This window comes from Brassica napus, chromosome C1 (assembly GCF_020379485.1).
Source record: "Brassica napus cultivar Da-Ae chromosome C1, Da-Ae, whole genome shotgun sequence".
Classification (NCBI taxonomy): Eukaryota; Viridiplantae; Streptophyta; class Magnoliopsida; order Brassicales; family Brassicaceae; genus Brassica; species Brassica napus.
This window is the reverse complement of record NC_063444.1, coordinates 27,689,242-27,710,399: the sequence shown is the minus strand read 5'-3', so window position 1 is coordinate 27,710,399 and position 21,158 is coordinate 27,689,242. Positions and strand designations below refer to the sequence as shown.

Genomic DNA, 21,158 nt, shown 5'->3' with positions numbered 1-21,158 from the left:
ATCTCTTGAAAGATGCAGGTGCTTATGGAGGCAAGACAGCTAAGATGCCTATGGAAGATGGATACAAAGTACCACGAGAGGGGGAGATTGAAGATAGCAAGCCATTTCATGATCCAAAGCTTCATAGAAAGCTAGTGGGTAAGCTAATCTACTTAACCATCACAAGACCTGATGTTTGCTTTGCTGTGAATCAGGTGAGCCAGCATATGCAAGTCCCAAAGGAACATCATTGGCGCATGGTGGAGAGGATACTGATGTACCTGAATGGAACAGCCGGCCAAGGTGTATGGATGGGATGCAACGGAAGCACTGAGGTGGTGGGATACTGTGATGCGGATTGGGCAGGTGATAGAGCTGACAGGAGATCAACCACCGGATATTGTACATTCATTGGAGGCAACTTGGTGAATTGGAAGAGCAAGAAGCAGAAGGTGGTGTCTTGTTCTAGTGCTGAAGCTGAGTATAGAGATATGCTGAAGCTTACAAAAAAGCTGGTATGAATCAAGGGGATCTTGAAGCACTTGTAGATTGAGCAAGCTACTCCAATGACTATGCACTTGACAATCAAGCCGCCATATGTTGGGTTCAAAATCGGCCACGACGGAATCAATGTCTCAAAGTCCCCAGAAAATATTTCCCGCAATAAAAACAAAAAAGGAAGTCAAGAAAGAACGGAAAAACTATCAAAAGTCTAAGGATCAGTGTTGGGGTCAAAAACGGTCACAGCAAAGTTAACATCCAAATATCCGTAAAAATCAGCATGAACGTTTTTACGAAAAGTAATCTTCATAAAGAAATCTTTACGAAGAACTTTGCGGTGAAATGTTGCACTGATCTCGGTTGATTCATCGAAACTAAACACCCATAGTCCAAAAACACGTTCATAAAACGTCAGAAAAGGATCCAAACAAGGTCGCCATGTAGCGACCGGTCGCTACGTAGCGACCGGTCGCTACGTAGCGACCAACCAAGCCACTCGGTCGGTCGCTACGTAGCGACCGACCAAGCCATTCGGTATGTCGCTATGTAGCGACCGACCCACGAACGAGTCGGTCGCTACGTAGCGACCGACCAAGCCACTCGGTTGGTTGCTACGTAGCGACCGACCCGCTATGTAGTGACCGATCCGCGAACGAGTCTGTCACTACGTAGCGACCGACCAAGCCACTCGGTCGGTCCCTACGTAGCGACCGACCAAACCTTTCGTTCGGTCGCTACGCAGCGACCGATCCAGCGCGGACCAGGTCGCTACGTATCGAACAAACTGTCTCGGACATCGATCAACGGGTACGACCCTAATCCATGCATTCTCGTCTGTTCCTCAATGCTAGCTCCCATGTACCGCTGCAATATCATTTCTCACATCATTCCGATCAAAGTTACCGTTGAAACTTTACGATAAAAACCGCGAGAACTTGTTTTTGTCGAGAAGAAAATCGTAACAAACTTTCATGTCGAAAGACGGCCCAACGAGGTCTAAAACGCGACTACAAGCCCACTTACGATTCTTTAAGAATGAGCTCGTAGATACTATGGCGGTTTATGTTTTTGTTATAAAAACAAATATAAAGATAAGTTTCCGCAGAAAAAATGTTAAGTTCCGCGGATAAACATGAAGATCAGAAGAAATGGAATATTTCCATTTTTCACTTAAGACGGCATAAGGGCAGGAAGGGAAAATCTAAAACCGACCTTGGAGTAGTATATAAGGAGTCCTAGGCGAGAGGCACAAAATAGGACTTTTTCATAGCAAACTTAGCACTTAGAGCAATTTTAGGCAACTTTCCGTTTTTGTTATTCGAGCTGTGACTCAGTTAGGTCCTGCAGTCTTAGGGTTTTTGAACTAGGAATCTCGCCGACAGCTCTCGTAGCCCAGGCTCTTACCTTGTTGTAACGCTCAAACGCGGATTCAGAATAAGATCTATTTTGCTCTCTTTTCGATATGAATGACTCAGTACCTAAGGGAGTTGTTGGTGTGTAAAGGAGCTGGACGCAGTATATGGCAGCTGGCCATAGCTCGGTCTTAGCTCAGTTCGAGTGTGACAGCTCGATCAGCTGGTCTATGAGTTCATTCAGCTATAGTAGCTGGGCCGATGAGCTAACAAGCTCTGTGGATGTGGCTAAGGTATGATCCAGAAACTCTTGCTTAGTTCTAGATGGAATGGATTAGAGGAATGGAACCTCGGATTCGTATGACTTGATTCAGGTTTAGGATCGACCTTTGAGCTAGTTGGTAGTTGGGTAGACTTACCACAGCTGAGGTGATTCGACCGGACGAGTATTAGAATGGATTTAGTCCAATGGTTAAGTAGAGAATATTCCGCTGCGTATGAGTTGAAATGATCTAAGCTAGGGAATGACAAAGGTATTCTTAAGCTAAGATCTAAGTTAGCCCTTGCCTATGGGTGACATTATAATAAAGCGCAAAAATTGAGAGGTTTGGTCAGGGTATGGACCGAGCGACGTGAGGCATCGACCGCGGCCTAGTCGGTCGGGATCGGGTCTTACAAGTAGTATTTTTCTCGTCTTTATTTCGTGTTTTGATTGCTTGGCGTGTGGTTTAGCAGATATCCGGGACCTCTGGGAAAATAGGATTTTCCTAACTTTCCTTATTTAAATGGAAATCGACAGTGCGAATTTCGGTTCCCACAGTTTGGCGCTAGAAGGAGGGGGGTACGGATTACTCTAACTCATAGCCGCAAAACGCTTGATCAAAACAATGTCTGGAAATACAAAAGACAAAATCGCAATTCGCAACAACGCTGGTAAGACAACTCCAGCCGCCACTGCGCCTATGGCCAACGCTTACACAAATGCCACAGTTCTTGGGAAAATCGAAAACCTTGTCGCGACTTTTCACCAGAGGAAGTGCAATGAAACGAGCTCGCGATTTCTCTTTCTAAAACATAAAGAGAAACGGTAAATCTTATCAAACTTCGTAAGTTTGGCTCATTACCGAACTAAAGAAATCTCAACGTGTAAGGGTTTTACCAAAACACGTTTTCCGAAAAGTAAAACTTCCTCTCCCCAAAACCGCAGAAAAACCCTAGGTTAATCGCGGAAAAAGAAAGCACAGCAAATCGGGTACATAACCCACTGCTGTACTTCTTCCAATTATCTTGCGGAAAAACCCTAGGTTAGTCGCGGAAAAATGGAAGCACAACAAATCGGGTACATAACTCACCGCTGTAGTTCTTCTGAATATCTTGCGAAAAAACCCTAGGTTAGTCGCGGAAAAAAGGAAGCACAAAAAATCGGGTACATAACTCGCCGCTGTACTTCTTCCGAATATCTTTCGGAAAAACCCTAGAATTATCGTAGAAAAAGGAAGCGCAACAAATCGGTTATGAAACCCCCACGGCTGTACTTCTTCCAAATAAATTTCAGAGAAACGAAGTTAATTTCTATAGAATCACTCGAAACCTAAAACAGATGACGAAGACTAAATAAAGCAAAACGGGATATCGTATCCCCACCGGTAAAACATATTCTGAAGCCTAAGGTTTCGTAAGAATTCAAGTATCACTTCCATAGTAACAAATTCTGCGATTTGTCGATGTTTGTCACCTAAATCTTACTTCGGAAAAAACAACTCGAAACTTCCACGGATCAATCCCGTGGATATGAGAAAAACTTCTGATTAAGTTTGGTTGCAATAATTAACCTCGTCACGGCTCTCGTACAACCAAAACTTGAAAACTTCTTTACAGAACAAATCTCTTAAAATTATGCTCGACAACATCTTGCGAAATAACCTTTGCAAAAATTAAGCTCGACAACCTTTTACGAAACAACTTTCGTAAAATTAAAATCGATAACATTTTGCGGAGTAACTTTCGTAAAATTAAACTCGATATTATTTTTCGAAAAAAACTTTCGTAAAACTAAAGTTGGCAACATTTAACAACATTCGAAGATCTGACATCAATCGTAGAAAAAGAATCTCGGATAAGGAAAGAGATGGAGCGAAATCCGAGGATCAAAATTCTCCCATCCGCCTCTCTCCACGGTCTCACCATCCTTCCTCTCATGCCTCGATCTGTTGGCAAACCTCATCACCTGGAAAGTCTTCCTGATTATCCTTGGCACCTCTTGATCATCCCTGGCTATTCCTAAACGCTAAAATAGTTTTCGACGAGATGCTCATTCATTTTCGTAAATCCAATGATACTAACATTGAAACAAGGATCACGAAAACCGCAAATATTGGCAGCAGCCTAAACGTGGCCAGGAAAGCAGAGAAGTCCAGGAAGAATCAATATTCTTGCTATTTGAAATGGGCAGACAGACACGAAAAGAGTAAGGGCAAATAAGCAAGCAAAACGGAGAAGAGACTAACCCGAATCTTCAAGAGAACTAAGGTATTTCCGACTTGAAATCAGGCTTGGAATTTTTGTAGGAAATTACTAAGAAATAGAAACGCCTTTGAGACTGCCGTAGAACTTTAGGAAACTTAAAACCTAGGTGGATAGTCTAGCAAACTAAGTCTTAGGCGATTTTTTCTGTCCCGGTATATTGTTCCATGACTGTTCAGGCAGATCATGCAAACCGATCTAAACTCTGAAAATCGAGAAACGATCGCCACGCATATTCAGATAACTTCCTAAAGAAGGAAAGAACTAGAGACACGAATGTCGTCTTAAAACCGATTCGTTTCTAGCGATTTTCTTAAAGCTGACTGATGATAGGAGTTTCAAGGCTCCTAATCAAATGTTGTAGAATAAAGGATGTCAAACCAGTTCTAAGTGATTCTAAAGAAAAGGGAATGCAAGACCATGCTTAATCTAAGTGCTATCAATTGGTGAGATGATTTTTGAATTAGAATGCTACTAAAATGCAATAAAGGACAAAGCTTTCTTTCTTATGAGATAAGAGAACTCATGGGCTAAAGGAATTGACCTTGGATGATCAAGTTTCAATCTAAAGGTGTTAACTTTCAACCAATTTATCTACCTTAGACCTAGACACCATCCTAAACAAACTCTATCTCTAGATGAATGTTCATTTACTAAGATAACTCAAGCATCAAATCTCTTTGGTTGAATGTTATCTAAGTAATCATTAATATCAAGTCTACTAGCCATCTTAACACCTTTAACAACAAATCTCTTTGGTAAATAATGTTAAAAGCTTAGGAGAGTTGGTTCAGGCATTTCATCAAACACCTTTCAGGTATAAAATGCCTAGAGCTCAACTTTAGAGAGGCCAACTCTAGAGTTGCATTAAAAGCGCTCTACTAGCAAGGAACAAGATGGATCTTTACTAAAACACCTTAGATCTAGCTTAATCACCCTTAGTCTCCCTAACCCATGAATCCAAAGATGACTACTCACTACTCTTCATGATGAGCCCAAGAATCAATGATGATTTGGTGCTAATCATGATTAGTGATCCAAATAATCAAGCAATCAAAAGAGAAAATGATCAAGATAAGATCTTTCACCTAAAAGTTCTTTGTGATTAGATAGAAAACAAGATAAGTCCCAACTTTCGGATTACAAGAGTATTTATATGTCTTTGGTAAACCTAATTGTTTCTATTAAAAAGTCTAAAAAGCCCCTTAAAAACATTAAAATCCGACTAAAGATAAGTTTCGACTCGGGTAGAAATGGATGGGCACAACCCGTGTCAGCCAACCCGCGTCAGATCATCGTCGAGGATTCTCCGTCATGCGCGCGGGTTGGCGATCCCGTGTGGTTCCGTCCCGCGTGACTCTATCGTCTCCTTCTCTTCGTGACGCGGGTTGAGACGATCGGCACCAACCCGTGTCATCTTCCCCACGTTGGACCTTCGACGATACTCCTTGTTCGTGCGAGCGGGTGAGTGCTCCCGCGCTGCTTCACCCGCGTGACTCCTCAAACAAAATCTTTGGCAACGCGGGTAGGGAAGATGGGGATCACCCGAGTCGGACCTCGATGATTCTTCTAGCTCGTGCGAGCGAGTAGTCGACCCCGCGTGGTCCTTCCCGCGTGGATTCTTCGAGTCGGTCTTCTGGTGACGCGGGTCAGTGGACTCGGGGTGCTGCTACCCGCGTGGATCGCCTTTTGATTGATCAATCTCCATTCTTCATCTCTTTTTGGATCACAATGCTTCTAAACACCTCTGATTACTCCATAGGATACTCTATTACCTGATTAAGACATATGAATGCAAAATGGATCCTAAAGATGCTAAACTCTTAATCTATATGATCATTATGTACAAAATGGAAGCTTAAAACAATGCAAATATGCAAGATATCAACTCCCCCAAACTTGTTCTTTACTTGTACTCAGGTGACTTTGCAAGAACTCATAAGGGAAAGAGGTTTGAAAGTGGGAACTCATAGCCAAAAGTAACACTTCCTAGTACCCAACTTAACATCCTAAAGAAACATAGCAAATAGCATGAGCAACTCTCTTATTATACTCTAGCTTCTCTAGGCCTATCAATACTCCTTATGCCTCTATACAAGTTGCAATACTCATCAACCAACAAGTTCTTTAAACCAGCTCTCACATTGATTCACACACACACACACACATGGTGAGTTCTCACAAATGGGCACATGATCTCAATCATTTGGCTAGGTAAGTATGGTCTAGTATGAATAAAGAGAGAAGGGTTCAAATGTCATCATTTCAAGGTGGATATCACTCAAAAAACAAGGAGTTTGATCATATGCAAAATTTATCTAAGATTAGAAGCAACTCATGCATACATAGATTCATTCTCATCATACTACCCCCTTTTGTTATAAGTAATCTCAAGTTCTAGCCTTTTTATCATAATCTTAAAATCAAAATAAACCCCTCACATCACTCACCCAATGAACAACTTTTTTTTTTTTTTTTGACTCAACCACTAGGGATTTTGACTCACTTTTTATAAGCTCTAACTCTTTTTCATTCCCTTCCCCAACTTCTCTTTGATTCTTTTTTTTTTTTTTAGGGGGAAGGTTCTTTGTTGCATAATCAAGAGCTTCATATTTTCTTTTTATCCCTAGAGTTTTCTTTTCTATTTATACTCTTTTGCTCATCTCTCTCATCTTTCTCACTCCCCAAACCCAAGAAATTGAAGTTTAGAATACACAAACCCCTCCCACCATTCCCAGATGCTAACTCATTGTGCTAGCAAGAGATGAGAATAAACCTATCTCGCCTCCAATACTCTCAAGATTTTGCACATGACAAACTATCAAAAGAGGCCTCACTCATGCAATTAAATGTTTGGTCTCAAAGAATGGCTAGGGTTGTAGGGTATGGAGTGCCATTTGGGTTAACAAAGATTGGTCTATAAAGGAATAATATAACCCAAATGTGTATGAGATCCATGATCAAGTATGCAAATGCCCATATGCAAGAGAGATTAAGTTCATTCAAGCCAAGTTCGGGATGGAGCTGATCTCAAGAACAATGCCAACATCAAGCAAGCAAACAAGTTTCAAGAAGATTTTTCAAGGCTCGAAGCGTGCAAGGTTTTCAAGAGATTCTTAAGCTACTTGATATGTTTAACTAGGATGTCATTTTGAGTTCTAGACAAGGGTTCTTTGCAAGGCATTTTAAATCATTGTTTCCAATGCAAGTGAATGCAACCTATATGCTCTAGACTCAGTCCTAAAAGTGCAAGTGATGCAACTACATGTTTCTTTTTGTGTGTTTTTTTTTTTGGTGTTTTCTATGCATATATGTATGTACAATGCAATGCATGAGACTCAAATTATCAAAGAAAACATGATCAAATACTTGATACCTCCCCCAAACTTAGTTCACACAGACTCTGTGTTAGGAAGTTGAAGGAGATATCGAAAAGAGAGATAAATGCAAAGAAAAACTGGTATATACAATGGGAGGTGGTGGAGTACCTCTTTATGAAGCGTGGGAGGAGGCCGATGCCTCATCCTCGGTGTCAGCTTCCTCATCTGTAGAGGCAAGGGATGGAGATTTGTTTCCCGAGTCGGACGGTTGAGCTGGTGGGTTTCTCTTCTGGCGGAGCAGCTCTTTCTCGGTGGCGGGAAGTCTGAGTGCTAAAGGACCAATTGAAGGCTGAGGCTGGGGGGTAAGGAAGTCAAAGTCTGATGATGAACATCCCGCTACAGCTCCTCTAGTCAGTATATCAGCTACTTCTTCATGAATTGAGTTGAAGCTTCTGCTTGCCTCTTCACGGTCTTACTCAACGCCTTACACTTGTCTTTGAGCTTGAAGATTGTTCTATCCTGCGCCTTGTTCCATCGTTGGAGGTTGCTGATATGCGCATGAGCCTTGCGAAGGGGTCCTTGGGGAAGAGCTCCCGGATGCTGCTCAAAGTGGTAATGAGGAGGACCATAGAGGAGCTCGGAGTTTAGACCGGAAGTTTCTTCTTGGAACACACCACATTTATCTGCTGTCTTCTTCCTCTTGGAAGATCGCATGGGGCCTAAAGGACCATGGGGACCAAGGAAGTGCTCACTCCCAATATCAAAGCTAATAGCTCTAGGCCTAATCAAGCTTGTTAGGGCGGTGTTTGGGAGAAGCACTTCAACCTCTCGTGTAGACTGTATGTAAGAGTAAACGCAAGTTCCATTGAACCTTCCACTGAAGTACTGAGCTTTCTTCAAGTAGCTTCCGTCTAAGAGGGCGGGACCAGTTGGATCATCTTCTAAGGGTATATCCTTGAACTGAAGCAATGGGGTTATCAAACCACCAATGCCAACCTGAGGCTCTGAGTCACTTGTTGTCCAAGCCCATTCCTTGTAGTGGACGAGGTGCTTCACAAAGAATCCCACCATTCCAAAGTTCTTGTAGAAATCAGTATCGACAAAAGGCAACTGAGAAGAATGAGCATAATGCTGAACGGTTTGGTGAAGAAGTTGTAGCTCCTCATCATTAACAGTGCCTGGTTCCTTTCTTGGAAAGATGGTGTGGACAATTAACCGTGGAGGTAGCGCACTGAAGGGTGGCGAATGGAAGCATTCTTGTCTTGGCTTGCGAGTCTTCCCCACCAACACCTTCCAAACCATTCTAGCAATGCTCTCCTCTCTAGGGGCATCATATAGGATAGGGATGGTTGATTCCTCCAAATCATGAAGACCAAGGGCTTGTACAATCTCCTTGAAGGTCATGTTGTAAACCTTCCCATGGATCTTGAACTTGATCTTTCCCCATCCTTGCTCACATGTTTGGTGGTGTGAAAAGTAGCCACAAATGATGACAAGAACTGACAAGAACTGACAAGACTCATCTTCGTAGGTAGGTTAGGCCATAGTGAAGAAGCTTTACATGTTCATATGCTCCAACATTTGCTTTATGTCGTCACCTATCTCCAACTCTTCCATGATCTTGATATCTGCAAATCGAGTTGGAGGCCACAATACACCATTCTTCAAATGCCCATATAGCTCATCTTTAGTTGGTGTCTTGGTTCTATCCCTCTCAGTGTCGACCTTCTTCCCCTTAAACACTTTGGCTCGCTTGTGCGGGGCTTGATCTTCTTCAGTGATGTCTTCATTCTCCTCCTCTTGGGGAAGAGCTACCCCCTTGCCTTTCGGTTCCTTTGACCTTTTGGAATGGGCTGACCTTCTACCACCAGCATCCACACTCTCAGCAGTGGCGACTTGCTTTCCTTCTCACTTCTTTTCTGCCAATACTTGCTGCCTAGAAGTTCCTCCCGGCGTAGATACTGAGGATAGAGACTTCCCATGTCTAGCAGTCTCTTGCCTTGCAAGCTCTTGTTTCTCAGCTTCCATCTTATGTTGGTCCTTTCTCCCCATTTGTACTTTGCTTTGGATGAAAGGAAATGAAGAGGTGAAACAAGAAAATAGACTACAGGGGCGAAAGCTTGGATTTAGGAAGAAGAATGGGTTGATTTGGTGAAGAATTGAGTGAGTTATGGGATGATTTGGCTAGGGAGGTTTTGATGTTTTGTGAAAGAGGAATGAGGGAAACGGGAGAGAGACACGGGGTAGGTGTTTTTAGGGTGTAACCGGGTCGGCTCACGCGGTTTGAGGGTGAGAAACCATACCTGAGCGGGTTTGGACCCGTCGACGCGGGTGGGGGAACTCGTGCGATCCCGCGTGCTTCACCCCGCGTCATATGTCTCCAAATGCGTGGTCGTACGAGCGGGTAGAGGATCCCGCGTCGATGCATCCCACGTCGAGCTTACGACGAAGCAACGCGGGTAAGACAACCCGCGTGGGTCAACCCGCGTCGGATTGCTGTCTCCGACCAAATTCGTGCGAGCGGGTAGAGGAACCCGCGTGACCTCAACCCGCTTGAGACTTTTTTTTTTAAGTATGTACAAGGATAGACATGAGACTTCCTCCCAAGCGAGCTTGTTTTAAGTCTCTAGCTTGACTTTGCTTCCCTTTGGCTAGGCGGTGATGGGGTCGGAGAGTGAAGCCGAGATTCTTTTCTCCTCTATTGTGGTTCCCATGTAGAGCTTAACTCTTTGTCCATTGACTGTAAAGTCTCCGCCATTCTTATCCCATAACACAATTGCCCCATATGGCCTAACTTCCTTTATCTTGAAAGGACCGGACCATCGTGACTTGAGCTTCCCGGGAAACACTTGATCTCCAGCACTGAATTCTCTCTTCAAGATCTTCTTGTCATGAAAAGCTTTGGTTTTCTCCTTGTAAATCCTTGAGTTCTTAAAAGCATCCAGTCTAATCTCATCAAGCTCATTGAGTTGGAGAAGTCTCTTCTCTTTGGCACTCTTGATGTCAAAGTTCAGCAACTTAACATCCCATAATGCCTTGTATTCACGCTCAACTGGTAGATGACAAGCCTTTCCATACACAAGGTTGAAAGGTGTGGTTCCCAAAGGGGTCTTGTAAACTGTCCTATAAGTCCAAAGTGCATCATCTAGCTTGATAGACCAGTCTTTCCTTGTAGTCCCCACAGTTTTCTCCAAAATAGACTTGATTTCTCTGTTGGAGATCTCAACTTGACCACTTGTCTGAGGATAGTAGGGAATTGCAACCTCATGCTTCACACCATTCTTCTTGAGAAGACTTTCAAACAGTTTGTTGATGAAGTGGGAGCCTCCATCACTGATGACAACTCTTGGAACTCCAAACCTTGGAAAGATAGTGCTTTTGAACATCTTGATCACCACTCTAGAATCATTGGTAGGACTTGCTACAGCTTCTACCCACTTGGAGACATAGTCAATAGCTACAAGGATGTATTTGTTGCCAAAAGATGATGGGAATGGTCCCATGAAATCAATACCCCACACATCAAACACCTCCACTTCTAGAATTGGGTTTTGAGGCATCTCATTCCTTTTGGTGATGTTTCCTCTTCTTTGGCATGAATCACACCTAGAGACAAAGTCTTGAGTGTCCTTGAACATATGAGGCCACCAAAACCCAGCTTGTAACACCTTTGAGACAGTCTTGAAAGTAGCGAAATGACCTCCATATGATGATCCATGACAGTGTGTGAGAATCCCTTCAACTTCATCTCCAGCTAGTACTCTTCTATAGAGTTGATCTCTACAAAGAATGTAGAGGTAAGGCTCATCCCAATAGTATCTCTTCACATCTTTGTAGAACTTCTTCTTGGCATATCCGTCAAGACCCATTGGCTCTCTTCCACAAGCTAGGTAGTTCACCAGATCAGCATACCAAGGACCTTTCTCTTCAGTTGCCTTCACCTCTTCAAGCTTCTTTCCAGTTTCACAAACTGCTACCACTGCTCCAATTGCCATGATCTATTCTTCTGGAAGCCCTTCATCAATAGGGATCCCACTATCAATCTTCAGTCTAGACAAGTGATCAGATACACCATTCTCAACTCCTGGTTTGTCTCTGATCACAAGGTCAAACTCTTGTAGCAGCAAGATCCACCTCAACAGTCGTGGCTTAGCATCCTTCTTGGCCATGAGATGTCTTAATGCAGCATGATCAGTGTAGACTATGACTTTTGACCCAACCAAGTAGCTTCTGAACTTCTCAAAGGCAGAGACAATGGCTAGCAGCTCCTTCTCAGTTGTAGCATACTTCATTTGGGCTTCATCAAGAGTTTTACTCGCATAGTAGATCACATGAGTCTTCTTGTCCTTTTTTTGACCAAGAACAGCTCCCACAACATAATCACTAGCATCACACATGAAGATCCCAATCTGGTGGCTGCACAATGGGGGCACTAACCAGCTTGTCTTTCAACTTCTTGAATGTTTCCAGACATTCCCAATAAAAGTTGAATGCAGCTTCCTTGCATAAAAGTTAATTTAATCATTGGCCTTGGTGGAGCTAATGCAACCATCACTTCGATCTTGGCCTTGTCTACCTCAATCCCCCTCTCTGAAATCTTGTGTCCAAGCACAATCCCTTCCTTAACCATGAAGTGACACTTCTCCCAGTTCAGCACAAGGTTGGTCTCTTCACATCTCTTGAGGACCTGCTAAGATTGGACAAACAAGCAGAAAACGAAGATCCGTAGATAGAGAATTCATCCATAAATACCTCCACTACATCCTCTATAAAATCAGAGAAAATAGATATCATGCATCTTTGGAAAGTGGCTGGAGCATTACATAGCCCAAATGGCATCCTTCGATAAGCAAAGGTACCATAGGGGCATGTGAAAGTCGTTTTCTCTTGATCATTTGGATGTATGGGGATTTGGAAGAACCCTGAATACCCATCAAGAAAACAATAATAGGAATGATTTGCAAGTCTCTCCAGCATTTGATCAATGAATGGCAATGGAAAATGATCATTTCTAGATGCTGAGTTAAGTTTTCGATAATCTATACACATCCTATGTCCTGTTATTGTTCTTGTTGGTATTAGTTTAATTTCTCCCTTCTTTGGGACGACATGCACAGGAGACACCCATTTGCTATCCGAAATAGGATTTATTACTCCTGCATCTAAGAGTTTTAGAATCTCTTTCTTAACAACATCTTTCAAGTTGGGATTCAACCTTCTTTGATGTTCTATAGAAGTCATAGATTCATCCTCTAGATGTATCCTATGCATGCATAAAGAAGGTGATATCCCTTTAATATCATCTAGTGAATAGCCTATTGCCTTTCTATATTTTTTAAGTTCATTCAAAAGTTTAGACAATTCATCTTCACTAAGCTCACTACTCACTATGACAGGGTAAGTTTCACTAGGGCCAAAGAAAGTATACCTTACACCATGGGGAAGAGGTTTAAGCTCCACTTTTGGTGCCTTGAGTTCACTCCAATCATCCCCTTGGAGGTTCTCTTGTTGAGTAGCTGCGGAGGTGTGGTGAATCTCATATGAAAGCTCCTCATTCTGTTCTTCACCACTGATTCCCTTGTGAGAGTCCAGCATCCTCACATAGGCATCACTTTCCTTATTCTCAATCACTTGGACTTCTCTCTCAATTGTTAAGGCATGCTGTAGAGAGTCTTCAAGTGCCAACTCCTCTAGAAGCTCATCAGCGAGAGCATCCATTTCATTAATGTAGAAAATTTGGTTCTGGATGGTTGGCCTCTTCATCAATTCATTGATGTCAAAGTGGAGGATGTTCCCTTGTCTAAGATGTAGATCAATCTTTCCTTTTCTAACATTCACGATAGCTCCAGCTGTGGCTAAGAATGGTCTTCCAAGGATTAAAGGGTCTTGGGCTTCCTCCCCCATCTCCAACACAACAAAATCAGTAGGGATCTCAAAGTTACCAACCATCAAGGGAAGGTCTTCTAAGATACCAACAGGAATCTTCACTGATCTATCAGACAACACCAAAGAGAGTTTACACTTCTTGTATTGAGTAAATCCAAGCTTCTTTGCAATAGATAAAGGCATCAAGCTGACACTAACTCCAAGATCGCACAGACACCGCTCAAACACCATGGGTTCTAGAGCAGAAGGTAAGGTGAAACATCGTAGATCCACTAGCTTCCTTGGAACATCTAACCTCTGGATAATGACACTGCACTCGTGGGTAAGGATCATCATGCCTTCCATCTCTTTCTTCTTTGCAGCTACAACATCTTTCAAGAATTTGCTGTACTAAGGAACCAACATAAAAGCATCAATGATGGGCATTGTGACCTGAACTTCACTCATTTGTTTCTCAAAGGGTGCCTTGTACTTCTCCAATAGCTGTCTTTTGAATCTCCCAGGGAATGGTAGCTTTGGCTTATAGGGAGGAGGAACAAAAGAGGATTCATTTGTTGGAGTAGCAGTTTCACCATGTTTCACTGTCCTCTTCTCTTCTCCAACCTTTCCTTTACCCTTAGCTTCAACAATCTTTTCTAGAATTTCTTCATCAACCTTCTCATCTAGAATCACCACTTCATCATCAATGTTGATAGCCACCTCCCCACCTTGCTTTTCACCATCCTTGGTGAGAATTCTTGGAGACAACTGTTTACCACTCCGTAGGGTGATTGCCTTCATTGTTTCCTTGGGATTTTGCTCTGGCTTTCCAGGTAATGCCCCTTGTTGGCGACTAGTTCTCCAAATGTCGGATCTTGTTGTTGAGCTCATTGCAGCTTCCATCAATCTTGGAGTGAATGTTCTTCAACTCATAACCCATTGTCTTCTCATTCTTTGCCTGAAAATCCAAAAGTTTCTTGAACATTGCATCCACACTTGTATCTGAAACTGGAGCTTGGGAAGAACTTCCTTGAGCCTGAGTAGACTGATTGTTGTTATTGTTGAAACTAGGAGGGGTGTTTTGTCTAGGTTGATAGCTCCCTTGCTGAGTGTTTTGCTTCTGCTGGTATCCTCCTTGCTGGTTGTTAGAGTAGGACCTTTGCTTGTAGTTGTTGTACTGAAAGTTAGGCTCTTTCCTGTACCAAGAACCATTGTTGTTGATGAAGCACAACTCTTCTTGGCCTTCCAAACCATCAACCTCATTGATCTTGGGAGGAACCTCTTGAATAGGACCACCCACAAAGTTTATCTGCTCTTTCTTAGCTTGGTTGGAAAGAAGCAAGTCCATCTTCTCTTGCAAGGACTTAATCTCTTTCTTTGTTTGCTGATCATCACTTCTGTTGACCCTATCATGCTCCTCACTGTAGACCGAGTCACTATTAGCCATGTTCTCTACCAGTTCCTCTGCCTCTTCCTCGGTTCTCCCCAAGAAGAAACCATTGCTGGCAATATCAAGCCTGTTTCTGCACTGTGGTAGAGCTCCTCTATAGAAGGTGCTAAGCAAACTTTTCTTGCTGAAACCATGATGAGGGAATTGAGACCAATAGCCCTTGAACCTCTCCCATGCTTCACTGAAGCTCTCTAGACCTTTCTGTTGAAACCCAGAGATTTCGTTCCTGATCTTAGCTATTCTTGAAGTAGAGAAGAACTTGTCAAGGAAAACTCTCTTGCACTCATCCCAAGTAGTGACAGTGTCACTTGGAAGAGTCTTCTCCCATTGGTGTGCCTTGTCTCCCAAAGAGAAAGGGAACAACTTCAACTTGAAAGCATCTTCAGAAACACAATTTGTCTTGGACAAGCCACAATACTTATCAAACTTGTACAAGTGATCAAAAGGGTCTTCAGCAGCAAGACCATGATACTTGTTGTTCTCTATGGTGTTGAGCAGCCCTGACTTGATCTCGAAGTTGTTGTTCTCTACTGGTGGTGCTCTGATTCCCAACCTATGACCATTAATGTGAGGTTGATCATAGGCTCCAATGGCGCGAGCTTGGCGCGGTTGATGTTGTGGCTGGTGTTGTGGTCGAAGGTGATCAGCTCTTGGATCATTGCCTCCTTGGGCATCACCATCTTGAGGCAGATTCTCCATATCAAACCCCAACCTTTGCAAGTGAGCTTGTTGCTCTACTTCTCTTCTCTGTCTTGCAATCTCCCTCTCAAGTGCTCTAATGTCTTCAACTCTTGGAACTAGGTTTGTTGGACCTCTGCTCCTTGTGTTCATACACCTGAAATGCAAAGGGAGAAAAAAGAAAGAAAAACAATAACACAATTAAACAAAAATTGACTTAGTCTCAAGCAAATGACTAAATCCCAATGTCACAATCAACTTAGAATTTGGCAAAGGCGCCAATTTGATGATAGGAGTTTCAAGGCTCCTAATCAAATGTTGTAGAATAAAGGATGTCAAACCAGTTCTAAGTGATTCTAAAGCAAAGGGAATGCAAGACCATGCTTAATCTAAGTGCTATCAATTGGTGAGATGATTTTTGAACTAGAATGCTACTAAAATGCAATAAAGGACAAAGCTTTCTTTCTTATGAGATAAGAGAACTCATGGGCTAAAGGAATTGACTTTGGGTGATCAAGTTTCAATCTAAAGGTGTTAACTTTCAACCAATCTATCTACCTTAGACCTAGACACCATCCTAAACAAACTCTATCTCTAGATGAATGTTCATTTACTAAGATAACTCAAGCATCAAATCTCTTTGGTTGAATGTTATCTAAGTAATCATTAATCTCAAGTCTACTAGCCATCTTAACACCTTTAACAACAAGTCTCTTTGGTAAATAATGTTAAAAGCTTAGGAGAGTTGGTTCAGGCATTTCATCAAACACCTTTCAGGTATAAAATGCCTAGAGCTCAACTTTAGAGAGGCCAACTCTAGAGTTGCATTAAAAGCGCTCTACTAGCAAGGAACAAGATGGATCTTTACTAAAACACCTTAGATCTAGCTTAATCACCCTTAGTCTCCCTAACCCATGAATCCAAAGATGACTACTCACTACTCTTCATGATGAGCCCAAGAATCAATGATGATTTGGTGCTAATCAGGATTAGTGATCCAAATAATCAAGCAATCAAAAGAGAAAATGATCAAGATAAGATCTTTCACCTAAAAGTTCTTTGTGATTAGATAGAAAACAAGATAAGTCCCAACTTTGGGATTACAAGAGTATTTATATGTCTTTGGTAAATCTAATGGTTTCCATTAAAAAGTCTAAAAAGCCCCTTAAAAACATTAAAATCCGACTACAGATAAGTTTTGACTCGTGTAGAAATGGACGGGCACAACCCGCGTCAGCCAACTCGTGTTGGATCTTCATCGAGGATTCTCTGTCATGCGCGCGGGTAGGCGATCCCGCGTAGCTCCGTCCCGCGTGACTCTATCGGCTCCTTCTCTTCGTGACGCGGGTTGAGATGATCGGCACCAACCCGCGTCATCCTCCCCGCGTTGGACCTTCGACGATACTCCTTCTTCGTGCGAGCGGGTGAGTGATCCCGCGTGACTCCTCGAACAAAATCTTTGGTAACGCGGGTAGGGAAGATGGGGATCACCCGCGTCGCTTTCCCCGCGTCGGACCTCGATGATTCTTCTAGCTCGTGCGAGCGGGTAGTCGACCCCGCGTGATCCTTCCCGCGTGGCTTCTCTGAGTCGGTCTTCTGGTGACGCGGGTCAGTGGACTCGGGGTGCTGCTACCCGCGTGGATCGCCTTTTGATTGATCAATCTCCATTCTTCATCTCTTTTTGGATCACAATGCTTCGAAAAACCTCTGATTACTCCATAGGATACTCCATTATCTGATTAAGACATATGAATGCAAAATGGATCCTAAAGATGCTTAACTCTTAATCTATATGATCATTATGTACAAAATGAAAGCTTAAAACAATGCAAATATGCAAGATATCACCGACATATCCCAAGTCGTCAACATCCAATTCACAGTCCCAGCGTCGTCTTTAAATCGACCAAGACTGTCGATCATTCCAATCCTCGGAAGAAGAAACGTACACAACCTTCAAAGTATCGGTTCAACCGTTTTCTTTCGTAAAAAAAGGGGGGGGGGGTGTAGGTACATATACCATACTCGTATACTCCCAAACTTCAAAAATTTTTGCCTTGTCATCAAGAAAACACTTTCGTCAAAGCAAACTCTCGCAAAAATAGGCAGAAAAACATTTATGCAATACAATGCCTCCATAAATCGTCCCAAAAAAAGCAAATGACAATCTAAAATTCGTCTAAACGCTAGCAACATATCCAGACGATCATGAAAATATCTCAAAAGACTATACAACATTTATTGTCGCAATCATGCGTTTAGAAAACCTGCCCCAATATCAAACAGAAACTCAACGATTAGCCAAAGTCTTGAAGCCCTTTCCGGCTTTATAAAGCCATTTTCGTATAAAAATTTCTATGAGAAATCTTCTAGCGTGGAAGCATTTCTTTCAGTTTCCGTTTAACCAAGTGAGTCACGGAAAAGCATCGAGAACATTTGTGACGAAGAAAACTTGAGAATAAATGTAGCATCGAGCACATTAAAGGGAACACTTTCTTCCCGATCATTGGCTAGATCTACCTCTGGTTGATCAATTCGTTCTAGAAATGAATGTGTCATGAGAATCCTCTCAAAAAACCAATGAAAAACGTTCTGCGACTAGATCGTAGTGAAATAAACCTCGGTAACACTCCATGAGTAACTCCAAGCAACTTTCACCTAAGATCGAAACCACAGCAAAAATTTCTCGTAAAACCCGCAGAAACAACGCTACTTTGACATGTGTATACATATCACTGATTTACAATCTTCTTAAAACCGGTCCCCATTACTTACACAAAAAATCTTTCGTACATTCAGACCTAGTCTTACGAAGAAACTTTTGAAAGTAAACATAACTGGTTTTACAAAGAAGTATATTTTGTATAGCAAACACAAAGCTGTAAAATCTGACTTTGGATGACCAATCTAAAGAGAGATCTCTTCGCATTACTATTTAATAGATCTCATATTTTAGCCATGCGGCTCACTGGCTTCTGCGTTTCGTTCCCCTCGGTCACATCCGAGCAGGCAATCGTCCCGCAACTGACTCCGCACTGGTTCTGTATCAAACCTCTTTGGCTACGTCTTCCTCAGACAAAAACGAATCAATTTTCATAAGACTATAGGTAATATTATACGAAACATTCATCGTATAACTGAAACCTAAAGCATAGAATCGTTTTCTATGACTATCAGCCATCTTAACATGGATAACTCTGGCAAACTTGGCCTATCAATCTCGACAAGCGCTCTTTGGCCCTCGGTCAATTACGCCTTCCAGTAAAGGTCCAAACCAGAATTTGCCATCCCCTTTAAGGACGATCGTAAACTAACATGACCTTAAATGTTAAAGTACCAAGGTCTAATCCTTGACCTACAACATCCTTGGCTATCTGGGTGAACACATCCTTCACGCCAAGCCAAACTATTTGAGAAACCATCGCTCCATCACTTAACGGCTAAACGACAATCTACGATTTGTCTAAAAACGTCGTGTGACTATTAAGAGAATAATTATCGTATAGCCCACAGTCGGAAATCATATGATAAATTCTTCGTAATGAAACTCAGTCCTAACAACCAAACGGTTAACGGAAAACTAAAACTTGTCGACAATCGACCAAGTTCGATATACATTCCACAATTTACTTTAAGCCCGCTATGTTTTACCCATAATACGCGGCATGTAAGAAAAAATTCGTAACAAAGCTTCTAGAGCTATACGAAAGATCCTCAAAAATGCACGAAATAGATATCAGAAGGCCAACACTTCACAAAGCACTATGAAAGAAAACGCTTCTTCCCATGGACAAATTTACGCGACCCCTCAGTCCTAATTCGTCGATCGCAAATCAAATTATTAGCATCCAAACAGGAACAACAATTTTGGCTGCGAACATCTGTAGACAAACCAGAATGTTTCTCAAATGCAGGGCTAAGACTAGAACCTTGCAATATCGCAAAACATCTTCAAGCCCGCGAACATTTCAAGCACGAAAATGCGGCATACGAAAGAAAAAATCAATCTTCAGCATTGCGAGACGTCGCAGACGCCTGAAGAACCATTTTTCGACAAAATTACCTTCCTCGATAAAGGCACCTTCTTGGAAGACCAAACAGTCATACATACTAACATCTTCTCAAACATGTATTCTTCGCAAAGACTCAAAAACAGTAATATCTACCGATAAGTTTGTTGCTGATCACAACAAACTCTTAACGTCCTAAACAGACTTAGCCATCTCGTAGAGATAGCTCTCGTACACCCGAAACAAGGGTAATAGCACTATATATATATAAAAAAATCCAAAATTTTGGTCAGCAATTTCGGGAGACTTAAAAATTGTCCTCGAAGAGATGCTCGACTCCTACCATACAAGTCACGTAAGCCGAGAACATATCGCGGACTTTAAAGCGGGATGGAATCAGGTCGAAAACGATACAGGAAACGTAAGTTAAAGTAGTCATCGCACCCTCTAAAGCCGTGATTAGACCTAGGTATTGCCCTAAACCCAGCACACTGGTCTCTAACATCTCTAGGCATAGTATCAAACACCCTGGTACGAGATCCCAAAATTAGTCTCTGGCCAATATTCAAGCGTCTTCAGAAATCCCGCAAGTTTACACACTGCAGAAAACTCTCGAAACAGATCACGGATATAGCAGTTCACACAGAGTTAGATTACGAGATGACAACTCGTAGTCTTCCCTCTACACCCATATAAACTGCCATCGGCAGCAACATGCCTGATAACCTCTACATATAAACTAGCCCGTAAAGGTCTCGCTGGAAAATAAATCATAAGAACCTTAACTCCAAAACGAGCTACGAAAGGCTTGATCCCTTCAACAATGGTACATAGGCAGTCGTCATAAGGCGTAGCCCCAATCTTATCGCATTCCACCCTTAGAAGAGTGAGAAGACCACTTAAGAGGGACCTTTTAAACCATTAATTCTGCCTAACTTACCTAACTTGCCTAACTTGCCAAGCCACTCGCTAGAACCTCACGTTAGAAGCTCATGGTTCTAACGAGCTGGGAGGCTAACTGTTGGGGTCAAAATCAGTCACGACGGAATCAATGTCTGAAAGTCCCCAGAAAATATTTCCCGCAATAAAAACAAAAAAAGAAGTCAAGAAAGAACGGAAAAACTATCAAAAGTCTAAGGATCAGTGTTGGGGTCAAAAACGGTCACAACGAAGTTAACATCCAAATATCCGTAAAAATTAGCATGAATGTTTTTTACGAAAAGTAATCTTCGTAAAGAAATCTTTACGAAGAACTTTGCGGTGAAATCTTGCACTGATCTCAGTTGATTCATCAAAACTAAACACCCATAGTCCAAGAACACGTTCATAAAACATCAGAAAAGGATCCAAACATGGTCGCCACGTAGCGACCGGTCCGCGAAGGAGCCGGTCGCTAGCGACCGACACGTTCGCGGGTCGGTCGCTATGTAGTGACCGACCAAGCCACTCGGTTGGTCGCTACGTAGCAACCAACCCGCGA

General features: G+C 42.4%; 1 non-coding gene across 1 annotated transcript; it reads left to right on the top strand.

Moving 5' to 3' along the window:
* The first annotated feature begins 15,117 nt into the window (after positions 1-15,117).
* On the top strand, positions 15,118-15,224 carry LOC125581230. Its single transcript, XR_007318930.1, has one exon. It is a non-coding gene; the product is annotated as a small nucleolar RNA R71 (small nucleolar RNA).
* The last annotated feature ends 5,934 nt before the right edge of the window (positions 15,225-21,158 follow it).